The sequence below is a fragment of the Danio rerio genome, chromosome 4, assembly GCF_049306965.1.
Source record: "Danio rerio strain Tuebingen ecotype United States chromosome 4, GRCz12tu, whole genome shotgun sequence".
In the NCBI taxonomy this organism is placed as follows: Eukaryota; Metazoa; Chordata; class Actinopteri; order Cypriniformes; family Danionidae; genus Danio; species Danio rerio.
Window position 1 is genome coordinate 2,183,747 of NC_133179.1, and position 14,533 is coordinate 2,198,279.

Genomic DNA, 14,533 nt, shown 5'->3' on the forward strand with positions numbered 1-14,533 from the left:
AACATGGGAGACCACGCCCGCTTAAAGGTAAACGCCCCCTACTGCGTTCTTCATTGCAGGCTGAGAGATTTGCTGTAAATGAAGCAAAATATTTTATGATGGAAATTGGAGCTGCGATGTTTTCCTGTCTGTTTTTGTCTAGGTTTGGTTGGATATTATTAACCTTATTGGAAGTATGTTTATGTTGTGATTATGTTTTTGCGGGATTCGAACGCGCATCTGCTGTGGTTCAAAGGCCATATTTTGTGTGGTTTCATTATTTCAACACGTGACCCGACAAGTGATTTTAATATATACATTTTAAACATAAATAGCAATAAAGTACATCAATGTGTGTTTTATGTTGAATACTATTATTATAGTTCAATAATTTAGTATTTTATTATTGTTGTTTTTTAAGCTTATGTATTTGATATAAAAATCAAGATTTTTATATTTATTTGATCATTGTTTAGTTTCTTTAAAAGGCTGTTTATGCTGTTTATCTGTGTTAGAAAATAAAACATGAATTTGTCTCGGCTCAGTTGGATATTAACGTTTTTAGAAGTATGTTTATGCTATGATTACATTTTTTTGTGGGATTCGAACACACGTCTGTTGCAGCTATATTATTTCAACACGTGACTCCACATCTGTTTTTTTAAAGTCTATATATATATATATATATATATATATATATATATATATATATATATATATATATATATATATATATATATATATATATATATATATATAAATATATTTTACTTTTTTATGTGTATGAATAGAAATAATGTGTATCAATGTGGGTTTTCTTTAGAAAATTTTAATTTATTATTTCTATTTCTTAAATGTACACATATTTTATCTAAAACTCTAATTTTTAAATGTATTTGATCATTGTTTAGTTTCATTGTTTGTTATTTATGCTGTGTTTGAAATAAAACATGAATTTGTCTCGGCTCAGTAGGATATATATTTATTCAAAGCATGTTTATGTCATCATTATATGTTTTTGCGGGATTCGAACACACGTCTGTTGCAGCTTCATCATTTCAACACGTGACTCGACACATGATTTTCATTGTATAATGGTTTTATATATATATATATACACACACACACACACACATTATTTTTACATTTTCTACATATTTAAATAGTAACAAATTGCATCAGTGTTCGCTTTCTGTTGAAAATTTTTTTTCATTATTTTTAAGTTTACACAATAATGAAGGTATTTATTTATTGATTTATTTATTTGATCATTGTTTCATTTCTTCAAATAGTTATTTAACCTGTTTATAGGAATAAAAATGCGCTAGGAATAAAACACGAATTTGTCTCAGCTCAGCTGTGTGTTTATGAACTTTATTGAAAGCATGTTTGTTATGATTACATGTTTTTGTGGGATTTGAACACACGTCTGTAGCAGCTTCATCATTTCACCACGTGACCCCACACCTGATTTTCATTGTATAATGGTTTTATTTATTTATTTTATTTGTTTACATTTTCTACACAATTTAATAGTAATAAAAAGCATCAGTGTTCGTTTTCTGTAAAATATTTTTATTAATGTTATCATTAAGTGTACATATAAAGATGAAGATTTCTATATGTATTTATTTTATTATTGTTTAGTTTCTTAAAGGGTTAACCTGTTTTTATCTGCGTTTACAACAAAACATGTATTTGTCTAGGCTCAGTTGAACTTTATTGGAAGCATGTTTATGTTATGATTATATGTTTTTGCGGGATTTGAACACACGTCTGTAGCAGTTTCATCATTTCACCACGTGACTATGGTTTTATTTATTTATTTTTACATGTGTAATTAGTAAGGTCCATCAATGTGTGTTTTATGTAGATTTTTTATTGTTGCTTTTCAAGTTTACATATTTTATATAAAAATCAAGATTTTAACAGTTATTTGATCATTGTTTAGTTTCTGAAATGGTTATTAGTCCTTTTTACCTGCTTTTCAAATAAAACATGAATTTGTCACGGCTCAGTTGGATATTATGATTATATGTTTTTGCGGGATTTGAACACGTCTGTAGCAGCTTCATCATTTCAACACGTGACTCAACACCTGTTTTTCATTGTATAATGGTTTTATTGATTGATTTATTTATTTTAAAATGTATAAATAGTAATAAAGTGCTTCAATGTGTGTTTTATGTGGAATGTTTTATTGTAGTTTTTTAAGTTTACATATTTTATATCAAAATCAAGATTTTTAGATTTATTTGATCATTGTTTAGTTTATTAAATGGTCATTTATCCTATTTTTACCTGCGTTTAAAATAAAACATGATTTTGTCTCGGCTCAGTTGAGTGTTTATTAACATTACTGGAAGTATGTTTATGCTATGATTAAATGTTTTTGCGGGATTCGAACACACGTCTGTAGCAGCTTCATCATTTCAACACGTGACCTCACACCTGTTTTCATTGTATAATGGTTTTATTAATTGATTTTATTTGTTTACATTTTCTACATATTAAATAGAGTGCATCAGTGTTCGTTTTCTGTAAAATATTTTTTTATTTATTAATGTTATTTTTAAGTTTACATGTAAAGATAAAGATTTTTATTTATTTATTAATTTGATCATTGTTTAGTTTCTTTAAATGTTTATTGATCCTGTTTTTACCTGCGTTTAAAATAAAACATGAATTTGTCTCGGCTCAGTTATGTGGTTATTAACTTTATTGTAAGCATGTTTATGTTATGATTATATGTTTTGCAGGATTCGAACACAAGTCTGTAGTAGCTTCATCATTTCACCACGTGACTCAACACATGCTTTTCATTGTAATGGTTTTATTTATTAATTTATTTAATATTTTTATATGTTCTACATGTTTAAATAGTAATAAAGTGCATCATTGTGTGTTTTCTGTAGAATATTTTTATTTTTTGTTGTCATTTTTAGGTTTAAATATTTTAAATAAAGATTAAGTTTTTTTTATATAAAGATAAAGTTTTTTTTACATGTATAAATAGTGATAAAGTGCATCAATGTGTGTTTTATGTGGAATGTTTTATAAGTTTACATATTTTATATTAAAATATAATATTTTATAAATATAATGTTTATTTGATCATTGTTTAGTTTCTTTAAATGGCTGTTTATGTTGTTTATCTGTGTTTGAAATCAGAAATAAATTAGTCTCTGTAGCAGCTTCATCATTTCAACACGTGACCCCACACATGATTTTAATAGAATAATGGATTTATTTATTTATTAATTATATTTGTTTATTTTTATTTTTTACATGTTTAAATAGTAATAAACAGTAATCAATGTGCGTTTTAGGTAGATTTTTTTTAATTCACTACATTCTACATTTCAATCAATGTTTAGTCCTTTCAATGTTTTTTTATGCTTTATGAAAATTTTTTAATGTTTTATTTTTTATCCGTTTAAAAGAAAACATGAATTTGTTTAGGCTCAGTTAGATAGTTATTAACTTTATTAGAAGTATGTTTGTCATGATTATATGTTTATGTGGGATTCGAACACACATATGGTGCAGCTTCATCATTTCAACATCAGCACGTGACCAGACACGTTTTTTGTGTGTGTGTGTGTGTTTTTTTAAATGTATAAATATAGTATTAAAGTGTATCAATGTAAGTTTTCTGTTGAATATTTTTATTTATTATTGCTATTTCTTAAGCGTATTTATATTTTATATAAAAAAATCTATAATTTTAAGTGTATTTGATCATTGTTTAGTTTCATTCAATTGCTTTTATGCTGTGTTTGAAATAAAACATGAATTTGTCAGTTGGATGTTTATTACAGTTTTTTCAATTGTTTTACCACAAATTTTAGCACCCTGATGTCAATTTTCAAAACTCTAAACAGTCACAGACTCTCCAGTGTTCAAAACTCAGCATGCTGCGTTCATTTCCTTTAAGAAGTCCTGCATTTGCAGGATCATTGATTCACATAATGCTGTTATCATACAGGAACACAACTTTAGATCATCAGCACACAAGATGCACATCGTTTCAATAAACAATCTTTAAAAATCATATTTCTGTTTAAAATATATGATGCAGGTTTCATTATGGTTTATACAAAAGTGTAGAGGGTAGAGTGTACAGACAGTGGATACACTGAACTAGTTTCATTCATTCCATCATAATGTAGGTTTACTGTAATGTTTTTCTCACTGCACGTGCCCAAAGAAAGCTGATATATGGCATGATATCTGGCAACAAATGCAAATTACAATTGGATTCCACATACAGTATATAAAATGTCATTATAAGTGTGTATGTGTGTGTGTTCATACAGCCATGTGGACACCTATGCAAATTATCGGTAATATATTTGTAGAGGTAAAATATATAAAATAATAGATAATATATTTACGTAACATATTTGTAAACATTTGCATTTCTAATAGTTGAACAAACTGGCAATATTTAGACATGTAGAGTGACATTTTATATAAGTAAAATTCACATGAACTATTATGTCACATAGGTAATTTGCATATATTTCAATATGTCAGATCTCTATTTTGGCATCTGTGTTTCCACCTGTCTGGTCTTGTGGATTTGGCAGGTTCTCCTCTACATCACAGTGGTGTTTTCATTACTCAAACATATTGGAAAGAACCGTCTGTTAATGTGAATGCAGGCATACATTGGTGTGCTGTGATTGGGCTTTCCTACATGCAGTACAGTAATGTCAAATATATAAACATTGTCTGTAAAAGTAGTAAATGAGACCATAAACCATAAACATGGAATAAGGATGATTAAAGATAAAATAGATAATGTAGTCCAGTTTGGTCATCTTCTGTGGTAACTGATGTCATTTGATCTATCCTGAAACTTTCATCATGTAAGCATGTAATATTGTACATCAGTTTCTATGCATCAAGAGTAATGCAACAGTTATTTATCATTGTAAGTGCTTGTATCAATTGATATTAACATCATGTTTAGTAAATGAATACATATTTATTTTAAATGTAATGTTTGATTTGCATTTAAAACGGGATCATTTGATGTTTAATTGTGTTTTATTGAAAATGTGATCTTAGTTCAATGAGCAAAGCATATTTGACTTGTGTGTGTTGTATCCAAGCATTTGAAAAAGACTTAAGAGTTTTGCAAAAAATGCACAATTTTGGCAATGGTTGTAAATTTTGTGTCTAGAGTTTAAAAAAATTGACAACAGAGTTCTGAAATTTGTGGCCAAACGATTTTAACAAACTGTAACGGTAAAGTATGTTTGTGTTATGATTGTATGTTTTGCGGGATTTGAACACACGTCTGTTGCAGCTTCATCATTTCAACACGTGACCCCACACCTGATTTTCATTGTATAATTTTATTTATGTATTTATTTTTACATGTGTAAATAGTAATAAGGTGCTTCAACGTTTGTTTTATGTAAATTTTTTATTGTTGCTTTTTAAGTTGACATTTTATATAAAAATCAAGATTTTAATATTTATTTGATTATTGTTTAGTTTTTGAAATGGTTATTAATCCTTTTTACCTGCGTTTAAAATAAAACATGAATTTGTCTCGGCTCAGTTGTGGGTTTATTAACTTTATTAGAAGTATGTTTGTGTTATGATTACATATTTTTGCAGGATTCGAACACACGTCTGTAGCAGCTTCATCATTTCAACACGTGACTTCACACCTGTTTTCATTGTATAATGGTTTGATTTATTTATTTAATATTTTTACATATTGAACTTGTTGAAATAGTAATAAACTGCATCAGTGTGCGTTTTCTATAGAATATATTTATTTATTTATTTATTGTTATGATTTTTAAGTTTAGATATTTTATATAAAAGATGAAGATTTTTATATTTATTTATTTGATCATTGTTTAGTTTCTTAAATTGTTTTTTATGCTGTTTTAACCTGCGTTTACAATAAAACAAGAATTTGTCTCGGCTCAGTTGGATATAAACTTTATTGAAAGCATGTTTATGTTATGATTATATGTTTTTGCGGGATTCGAACACACGTCTGCTGCAGTTTCATCATTTCAACACGTGACCCCACACCTGTTTTTCCATTGTATTATGGTTTTATTTATTTATTAGTTTTTACATGTATAAATAGTAATAAGGTGCATTAATGTGTGTTGTATGTAGAATTTTGTATTGTTGCTTTTTAAGTTTACATATTTTATATAAAAATCAAGATTTTAATATTTATTTGATCATTGTTTAGTTTCTGAAATGGTTATTAGTCCTTTTTACCTGCTTTTCAAATAAAACACGAATTTGTCTCGGCTCAGTTGGATATTAACTCTTTTAGAAGCGTTTATATTATGATTACATGTTTTTGCGGGATTTGAACACACGTCTGTAGCAGCTTCATCATTTCAACACGTGACCCCACACCTGTTTTTCACTGTATAATGGTTGTATTAATTGATTTAATATTTTTACATATTGAACTTGTTTAAACAGTAATAAACTACATCAGTGTGCGTTTTCTATAGAATATATTTATTTATTGTTGTTATTTTTAAGTTTAGATAGGCCTATTTTATATGAAGATAATGATTTTTATAATAATTTATTTGATCATTGTTTAGTTTCTTAAATCGATATTGATGCTGTTTTTACCTGCGTTTACAATAAAACATGAATTTGTCTCGGCTCAGTAGGATATAAACTTTGTTGGAAGCATGTTTATGTTATGATTATATATTTTGCGGGATTCGAACACACGTCTGCTGCAGCTTCATCATTTCAACACGTGACCCCACACCTGTTTTGTTTATTTTTGTTTACACATGGTTTATTTATTTAATTAATATTTGTACATGTTAAAATAGTAATAAACTGCATCAGTGTGCGTTTTCTATAGAATATATTTATTTATTGTTGTTATTTTAAAGTTTAGATATTTTATATAAAGATGAAGATTTTTATATGTATTTATTTGATCATTGTTTAGTTTCTTAAATTGTTATTGATGCTGTTTTTACGTGCGTTTACAATAAAACATGAATTTGTCTCGGCTCAGTAGGATATAAACTTCGTTGTAAGTACGTTTATGTTATGATTATATGTTTTTGCGGGATTCGAACACGTCTGTTGCAGCTTCATCATTTTAACATCAACACGTGACCCGACACGTTGTTTAATGTATAATTTTTGTGGAATTTTTTTACATAGTACTAAAGTGTATCAAGAGGCATTTTCTGTGGAATATTTTTATTTATTGTTGGTCATTTTAAAGTTTACATATTTTTATGAAAATCTATATATTTGAGCATATTATAATCATTTAGTTTAATCATATTTTAATAATTTAGCAAAACAAACACTTTAAATAAGGCAAAATAGCAACAAAATTTAAATAAAATGTCAGGAAAAGCAATGTAATATAATATAATTAAAAGCAGGACACGAAGAAAAAACTATATACAATTAATTATACAATAAATTCTAGTGAAATCATTGCACAACCTGGCGAAAACTCCTGCAGTGATTGATGTCTGGGAAACAGCAGTTTAAAGACTGTTTATAATTGCACAAATCATTAAGTAAAATAATGCCAGAAAAAGTAATATAATTTAAAATAATATAAAATCCCTTAATTGAATAAAAAATAAATTCAGTATATAATTATTTCCATTAAAGTTAGAGCAACGGCGCCCTCCTGTGGGGAAAACCCGGAATTACTGATCTGCAAATCAATTCAAAATAGAAACAAAATAAACAGTCAATAATGTCAGGAAAACTTCATTAATGTAATATAATGTAGTAACAATAAAAATAAATTAAATATATAATAAATTCTAATAAAGTGAGTGTAGTTTCGCCCTCCTGTGGTGAAATCTGTGAATTACAGCACAGCAAATGAAAAATTGCAAATAATTTAAAATAAAAATAAAACAAAACAAAAAAAAAAAATCCTAAAGAAAGTAAATAATGTCAGGAAAACTTTAATATAATATAATATAATATAATATAATATAATATAATATAATATAATAAAAATATAATATAACAAAATATAATAAAATAACTAGTTCAAAATAGCTTTGAATAATCAATAAAATAAAGAATATCCAAAATAATATATATATATATATATATATATATATATATATATATATATATATATATATATATATATATATATATATAATAGCAACTAATAATAAAGAAATTAAATATGTAATAAATTGTAGTAAAGTTAGTGCCCTCCTGTGGTGAAATCTGTGAATTACAGCACAGCAAATCACATACTGTAAATAACTCAATATGGAAGCAAAAAATCCTTAAACAATATAAGTGTTGTCAGGAAAACTGAATAATAGAATACAATAAAATTTTAATATAATATTATATCATATAATATCATATAGCAGCAACAAAGAAATAGCTAGTTTAAAATAACTTTAATAATCATTAAACAAAATAAATAATAGCAGGAAGTTATGTAATATAATATAATAGCACTAAATTAAATAAAAACAATTAATTAAATATATAATTAATTTTGGTGAAGTTAGAGCAGCGGCGCCCTCCTGTGGTGAAATCTGGGATTACTGAACAGCAAATTGAAGAGCAAATAATTGTATAAAACGCATTCAAGAAAGTAAATAATGCCAGGAAAAGTAATCTAATATATTTTATATACTACAATATATAAAATATAATATCAAAAAAATAAAAAGAGAACAAAGAAAATAAATAGATAAAAATAAATCAAATATATAATTTATTCCAGTGAAGTGGCGCCCTCTTGTGGTTAAACTTGTAACAACGTTGTCAGGTAAAAATAATAACGCCACGTGGAGTGACATGATGAAAATACACCTTAAACGTTGTTGTTACGCCACAAAGCTGAAGAGGAATAACGCCATTGACTGTCAGTGTGATATATAATGTAATATAAGACACTACAGACGCTGGGAGTTTATCTGTGTGAGACGCGAGCATGAGGTAAGGCCTGTTCAAAGTTTGCTTCATTTAAAATGACACTAAAACTAATATAACAAAGCTGTGCCTTTAATCGAGGCATTTATTTTGTGTGAGTATCAGCATCTTCATCCGTCAATCACTGACATTCTGTCCCGTTTAATCATTTGAACAGTCACTGTTGCATGCTGTAGTAGTTTACTTCTAACATCAACAATCAACCTGTTGTTTCTGCATGTTTTGTGGGGGAGTTTGATGATAATAAACCTGATAATTACACTGTTAAATGGATTAAATTAAGAGGATTATCTGTAATTATTTGCATTTTAATATTGTATATGCATGTACTCACATTAAGCTGACTGATGCTGAAATGTGTGGCGTTTCTCACTGTTTTCTCCTTGCTTTTTCAGTGGATGTATGGATCCAGGGATGCAGAAATCCTTCCCCAAGGTTGATTTCTCCATGAGTGATCTGTGTTTGCTGCTCCACATGAACTCTTGTATCTGACGGTACAGTGGTGTCAGCTTGTACCTGTTCTTTTGGTTTGTAGTGTTCCTGAACCACGTTCATGGTGTCCTCCACTACACTGCATGTCTCATTCTGCATTTAAAGTCTTGTAGTCTGTGCTGATGAGATGAACACTTTGTATTTATGAGACGTGCAAACTGTGTTGGAGGGATCCTGGAGTGTGGTTGAGCTGCACCGTGACCAGCCTAAAGCTTTCAGCAGTCTGTGTGTGAATGCATTGCCTGTTTATATACTCATTTTTTCTGATTATAAAGGTTTTTCCTTTTTATTCTTTCATTTACAGTTTAAGTTCAACCAAGAGTGGCCACTTTAACATCTGTTTGACAAGATCTGGATAAGTACATGGTGATTTAACAAGCTACATGTTGGATTGGGAGGTAAGACTGAAATATAGATGGCTTATTTCTGTAATGTTTATTCTAAACACAGTCCTTTTCCCCCCCTGAATATGTTTGTGTATTTTTTCCTGAATGGCCCGCCCTCTTTTTCAGATAGCTCCACCTCCTTTTTAGCCACTCATTGGCTGCTTTTAGTTACCCCTCCTCCTTTTGCCTAATCCTCTCTTGTAATTGGCTCTTCCCAGTTAGCTCCTCCCTCTAATCAGTAGCCCCTCCCATGGTGACAGTCTGGAAAAATGTATTGAAATAATTTCCACCATCACCTGATCCACATGCTGGAGCCAATCACATCTCAGCCTGAGAGGAGGGTCTTCCGTAATGGACGTCCCAAACAGCACATACGGCGCCATATACATGCTTTAATCAATGTACTATTTTCTATAATAAAGTGACATCCTAAAGTGTTTTTGAAGTTATTTGTTGGTTTTAAGGCTACAAAGGACTGTAATTCATTCAAAAGTACATCAGCATGGTCATTTTCAAATACTTTATACTCACATGTGTGTTTTTTTGTGGCACTAAAGGTTATTATTTGATTAAATTAAGATTTTAATGTGAAATCATGACAAAACACAAGAAATAAATCAGATTTGCAGGAGCATATGAACTTGACAGTCAATATTTTGATGTTTTTTGGAGTCTGAATTGCTTGCAAATGAATTGAAGGATTATTTGGGAGGATTTGTGCTTTATTTTATTGATTTTTAAGTTTATAAAGCATATTTCTTACAGAATAAACTGCATGTTTACGTTGCTGTTTTATTTAAACTTTAAAAACGCCCTATTTGTACATTTTGTGTTCCGTTTTAAGCACATTAAATATAGTAAACGGCTTTAATATGTGCATGTGGGACATGCAAGTGACCGTGTGTGTTTTATGCAGCTTTATTTCAGCTTGTTATACGACTAAAACAATAAAATAGCTACTAATAATTCTGATTTAATCTTTTGCAGAAGATTTCCACAGATTTTTCACCTTAAATCATTAAACAAACAGGTTATTTTATCATTGAGTCATATGTGTATTTGACAACATTTATTCAAGGGATATTTTGTGTATATTAATAGTCACAAAAATATATTGTAAATCCATGTAAATGCTTATATGTTCAATATAAACATTCAATGACAAGCGCGTGCACGACAGTGGAAATTTCCGACGCTTGATTGAGTGGGCGGGGCTAATTTGCGAGCTGCGATGCTATTGGCTGATTATCTGATTAATGGCGGACACCTGCAGTAGGCAGGAGCTTAAATAGCACACGCGTGCAAGCGGCTACCGTGTATACGCGGACAAGAGGTAAGACGTTGTGATGGTTGTGTGTATTGTTAACACTGAAACCAACAAGTGATTAGTTTTGTAGTGCATTTAAATGCTTATTTCGTTATTCTCCTGTATAAATGAGTGGGGGAAGTTCTCAGGGTTTTTAGTCGTGTAACACCATGAGAAACCTTGCAAACAATCGGTGTTGCTTTTAAATCTGCATGTGTACATGTTAATAGTCTTAACATGACCAGATGCAGTAATGACTATTATAGAGACACGTTTGTTTTAAATCACATAATATAGCAAAATGTTTTGATAAGTAGTGGTTTGTTTAGCAACACATTTACTCTGTTTGAAGTAAAATGTACTATACATTTAAGTTTTCAGAAATATCCCATTTATAATTGTTTTCTAAGCTAGAAGTCCAGTGTAACTAACAGGAGAACTGGTGTTTGCATCAGATTTAGTTTGAGTACTTTTATTTGATCGTTGTACTTTATAGTTGGAGTGAACTTTTTTTTTTTTTTTTTAAATGCATTTATTGTTAGCCTGTGTACTTTGTATGTCAACTATAGTAATGACTTGTTAACCACAGTTATGTTTCTTTTTCTTTATTAGGTCTCTGGATCTGAGCTGTGAGGGGAAACCCGGAGTGACCCTGGCATGCAGTCCATCAGTTGACCTTTATTCATCTTTGACTTAATCCTGAACTGCCTGTATGTCCTTGTATCCATCTGATGACGGTATCAGCTTGGACTGTTGGTTAATCTGTGCTTTTCAACCATCTTCACAGAGCCTTTACTAGCACTTCACATTTTGCATGTCTCCTAAGGTCTTTTAGTCATTAAATGAGGTTATGGGCGAGTTTTAATTAAGACATGTGAAATGTGTAGTGTTTGAGGGCTCCTGGAGTGGTTGAAATGTTTGTGTAGTATAAATATCTGCCAAGTGTGTATATTTGTGCAAAATAAAAGGTTAAATGTATCTTTTTGTGCTCTTCATGATTTGAAGTTTATATCTGTTCTCTGAGAAGTACTATTTTTCAAAAATGAGCCTCCACACATTTACAATGATTGTGGATGAGTTTATTGAATAATTCATTAATTAAAATGATTAAAATGATAACAAGATTTCCTGTCAAAATTGCTGATCTAAAACTAAATGACCTAACAATCTGTTCAAGCTTATTTCAGCAGTGTTCACATCTGAATCAAAGCATCCTGAAGGTCCTGAGCTGAAGCTACGTTGGAGGCTGAAAAGTGGAATGGGGTCCTGGAAAGCTGGCCTGGCTTTTTTTTATTTATTTTTTTCCCAATTTTTTTAGGCCATTTTTGAGGGGCTGGCTGGCAGGATTTTTTTTTTTTTTTTTTTTTTTGTGAATTTTAGGGCAAATTTTTTTAGGGGGCTGGCTAAAAAATTTTTTTTTTCAGCTGGATTTTTTTTTTCAGGTTTTTCTTTTTTTGCCAGCCTGGTATATCCTGGGTGCAAAAAAAAAAAAAAAAAAATTTGTACAGATTTTTAGCAGGATTTGCCCTTTCTGGTCAGGTTTTAAAAATCTTTGTAAAATTAGTCCCTCCTCCTCTTTAGCTGGTTGGCTCAGGTAGTTAATTAGTGCCTTGTAATAGGCTCTTTTGACTTAGCCACTCCCTCTCTTACTTATACTCTTCTCTGATTGGTTGATTTGAATAGGCCCCTCCCATGGGTACTTGTTCTGGAAAATTTTATAAGTAATTTTGCAAAATTTTGTCTCCTTCCGCATAACCGCTGCTGATTATTGTCACGAAAGTCCCCAGGGGGAGCGTTCTGGATCTTTACTCCGCCCCTTCGTGTCCTGCCTTCATGTCTCTGTCGCCATGTTCTGATCCGCTTGCCGAGGCAGAGCCTGTCACAGCCCATGGCGATCTGACCGTCACGCAACCATGCTTTCAGTGCCGGGGTGGGGATTGAGCCCACGATGTCCCGTTGAGGGAGCTGGTGCACTACCACTGTGCTACCGGCACTTTCTTACTTACTATAGTCTTTCCGGTTAATTTATCTTTTTCCTGCGGGTTAAGCCAGTTGAAGAGCTCAAATTCGACTAAAGAGGGGCTTGAACCTGCCACTTACCAGTCCTGGGTACACACGCACTGACCACCAGGCCAGTACTCCGCTCATAGTTATTAAGGATTTCTGGTTATTTTATATTTTTTCTTGCAGGTGAAGCCAGAATTTGACTAAAGTGGGCCTCGAACCTGCCACTTCTCATTCATGGGCTGACCTTCACTGCCCACTGAGCCACAGCTCCGCTCATACTTAGTACTGATTTCCGGTTATTTTATCTTTTTTCCAGGTAAAGCCAGTAGAAGTGCCCAAATTGGGCTAAAGAGGGGCTTGAACCTGCAACTTCCCAATGACGGCAAGCCACACACTGACCGCTGAACCACTGCTCCTCTCATACTAAGTAATGCTTCTTGGTCTTTTTATCTTTTTTCTTGCAGGTGAAGCCAGAAGAACTGCTCTGATTCAGCTAAAGTGGGTCTTGAACCAGGAACTTCCCAATCATTGCCTATCATGCACAGACCACTGAGCCACAGCTCCACTCATACATACTATAGTCTTTCCGGTTATTTTAACTTTTTTCATGCAGGTAAAGTCGGTTGAACTGCTCGAATTCGGCTAAAGAGGGGCTTGAACCTGAAACTTCTCAATCATGGCCCTGCATGCACTGACCATCAGGCCAGCACTCCACTCATACTCATTACTGATTTCTGGTTATTTTATCTTTTTTCTTGCAGGTGAAGCCAGAATTCAACTAAAGTGGGCTTCAAACCTGCCACTTCCCAATCATGTGCTGACTTGCACTGCCCACTGAGCCACAGCTCTGCTCATACTTAGTAATGATTTCCGGTTATTTTATCTTTTTTGCAGGTAAAGCCAGTAGAAGTGCTTGAATTTGGCTAAACAGGGGCTCGAATCTGCAACTTCCACATGATGGTATGATGTACACTGACCACTGAGCCACTGCTCTGCTCACACTTAGTACAGCTTTCTGTTTATTTTATCTTTTTTCTTGCAGGTGAAGCCAGAAGAACTGATCTGATTCAGCTAAAGTGGGTCTCGAACCAGGAACTTCCCAATCATTGCCTGTCATGCACAGACCACTGAGCCACTGCTCCACTCTTACTTGTTATAGTCTTTCCGGTTATTTTATATTTTTTTCTTGCAGGTAAAGCCGGTTGAACTGCTCGAATACAGCTAAAGAGGGGCTTGAACCTGCAACTCCCAATGATGACCTGAGATGCACAGACCACTGAGCCACAGCTCCTCATATTTATCACTGATTTCCGGTTATTTTATCTTTTTTCTTGTAGGTGAAGCAAGAAGAACTGCTCTAATTCGGCTAAAGTGGGCCTCGAAGATGCAACTTCACACTCTT

The 14,533-nt window shown here is 31.5% G+C and overlaps 1 long non-coding RNA gene across 2 annotated transcripts; it reads left to right on the plus strand.

The window, feature by feature from the left end:
• Window positions 1–8,686: 8,686 nt before the first annotated feature.
• On the plus strand, window positions 8,687–12,101 carry LOC141381548 (uncharacterized). 2 transcript variants are annotated; one of them, XR_012401693.1, is made up of 4 exons: window positions 8,687–8,946; window positions 9,336–9,434; window positions 9,737–9,830; window positions 11,737–12,101. It is a non-coding gene; the product is annotated as an uncharacterized lncRNA (long non-coding RNA). The 2 variants fall into 2 exon arrangements; XR_012401694.1 differs by lacking the exon at window positions 11,737–12,101 and adding an exon at window positions 10,041–10,967 and having other exon boundaries at window positions 8,749–8,946.
• The last annotated feature ends 2,432 nt before the right edge of the window (window positions 12,102–14,533 follow it).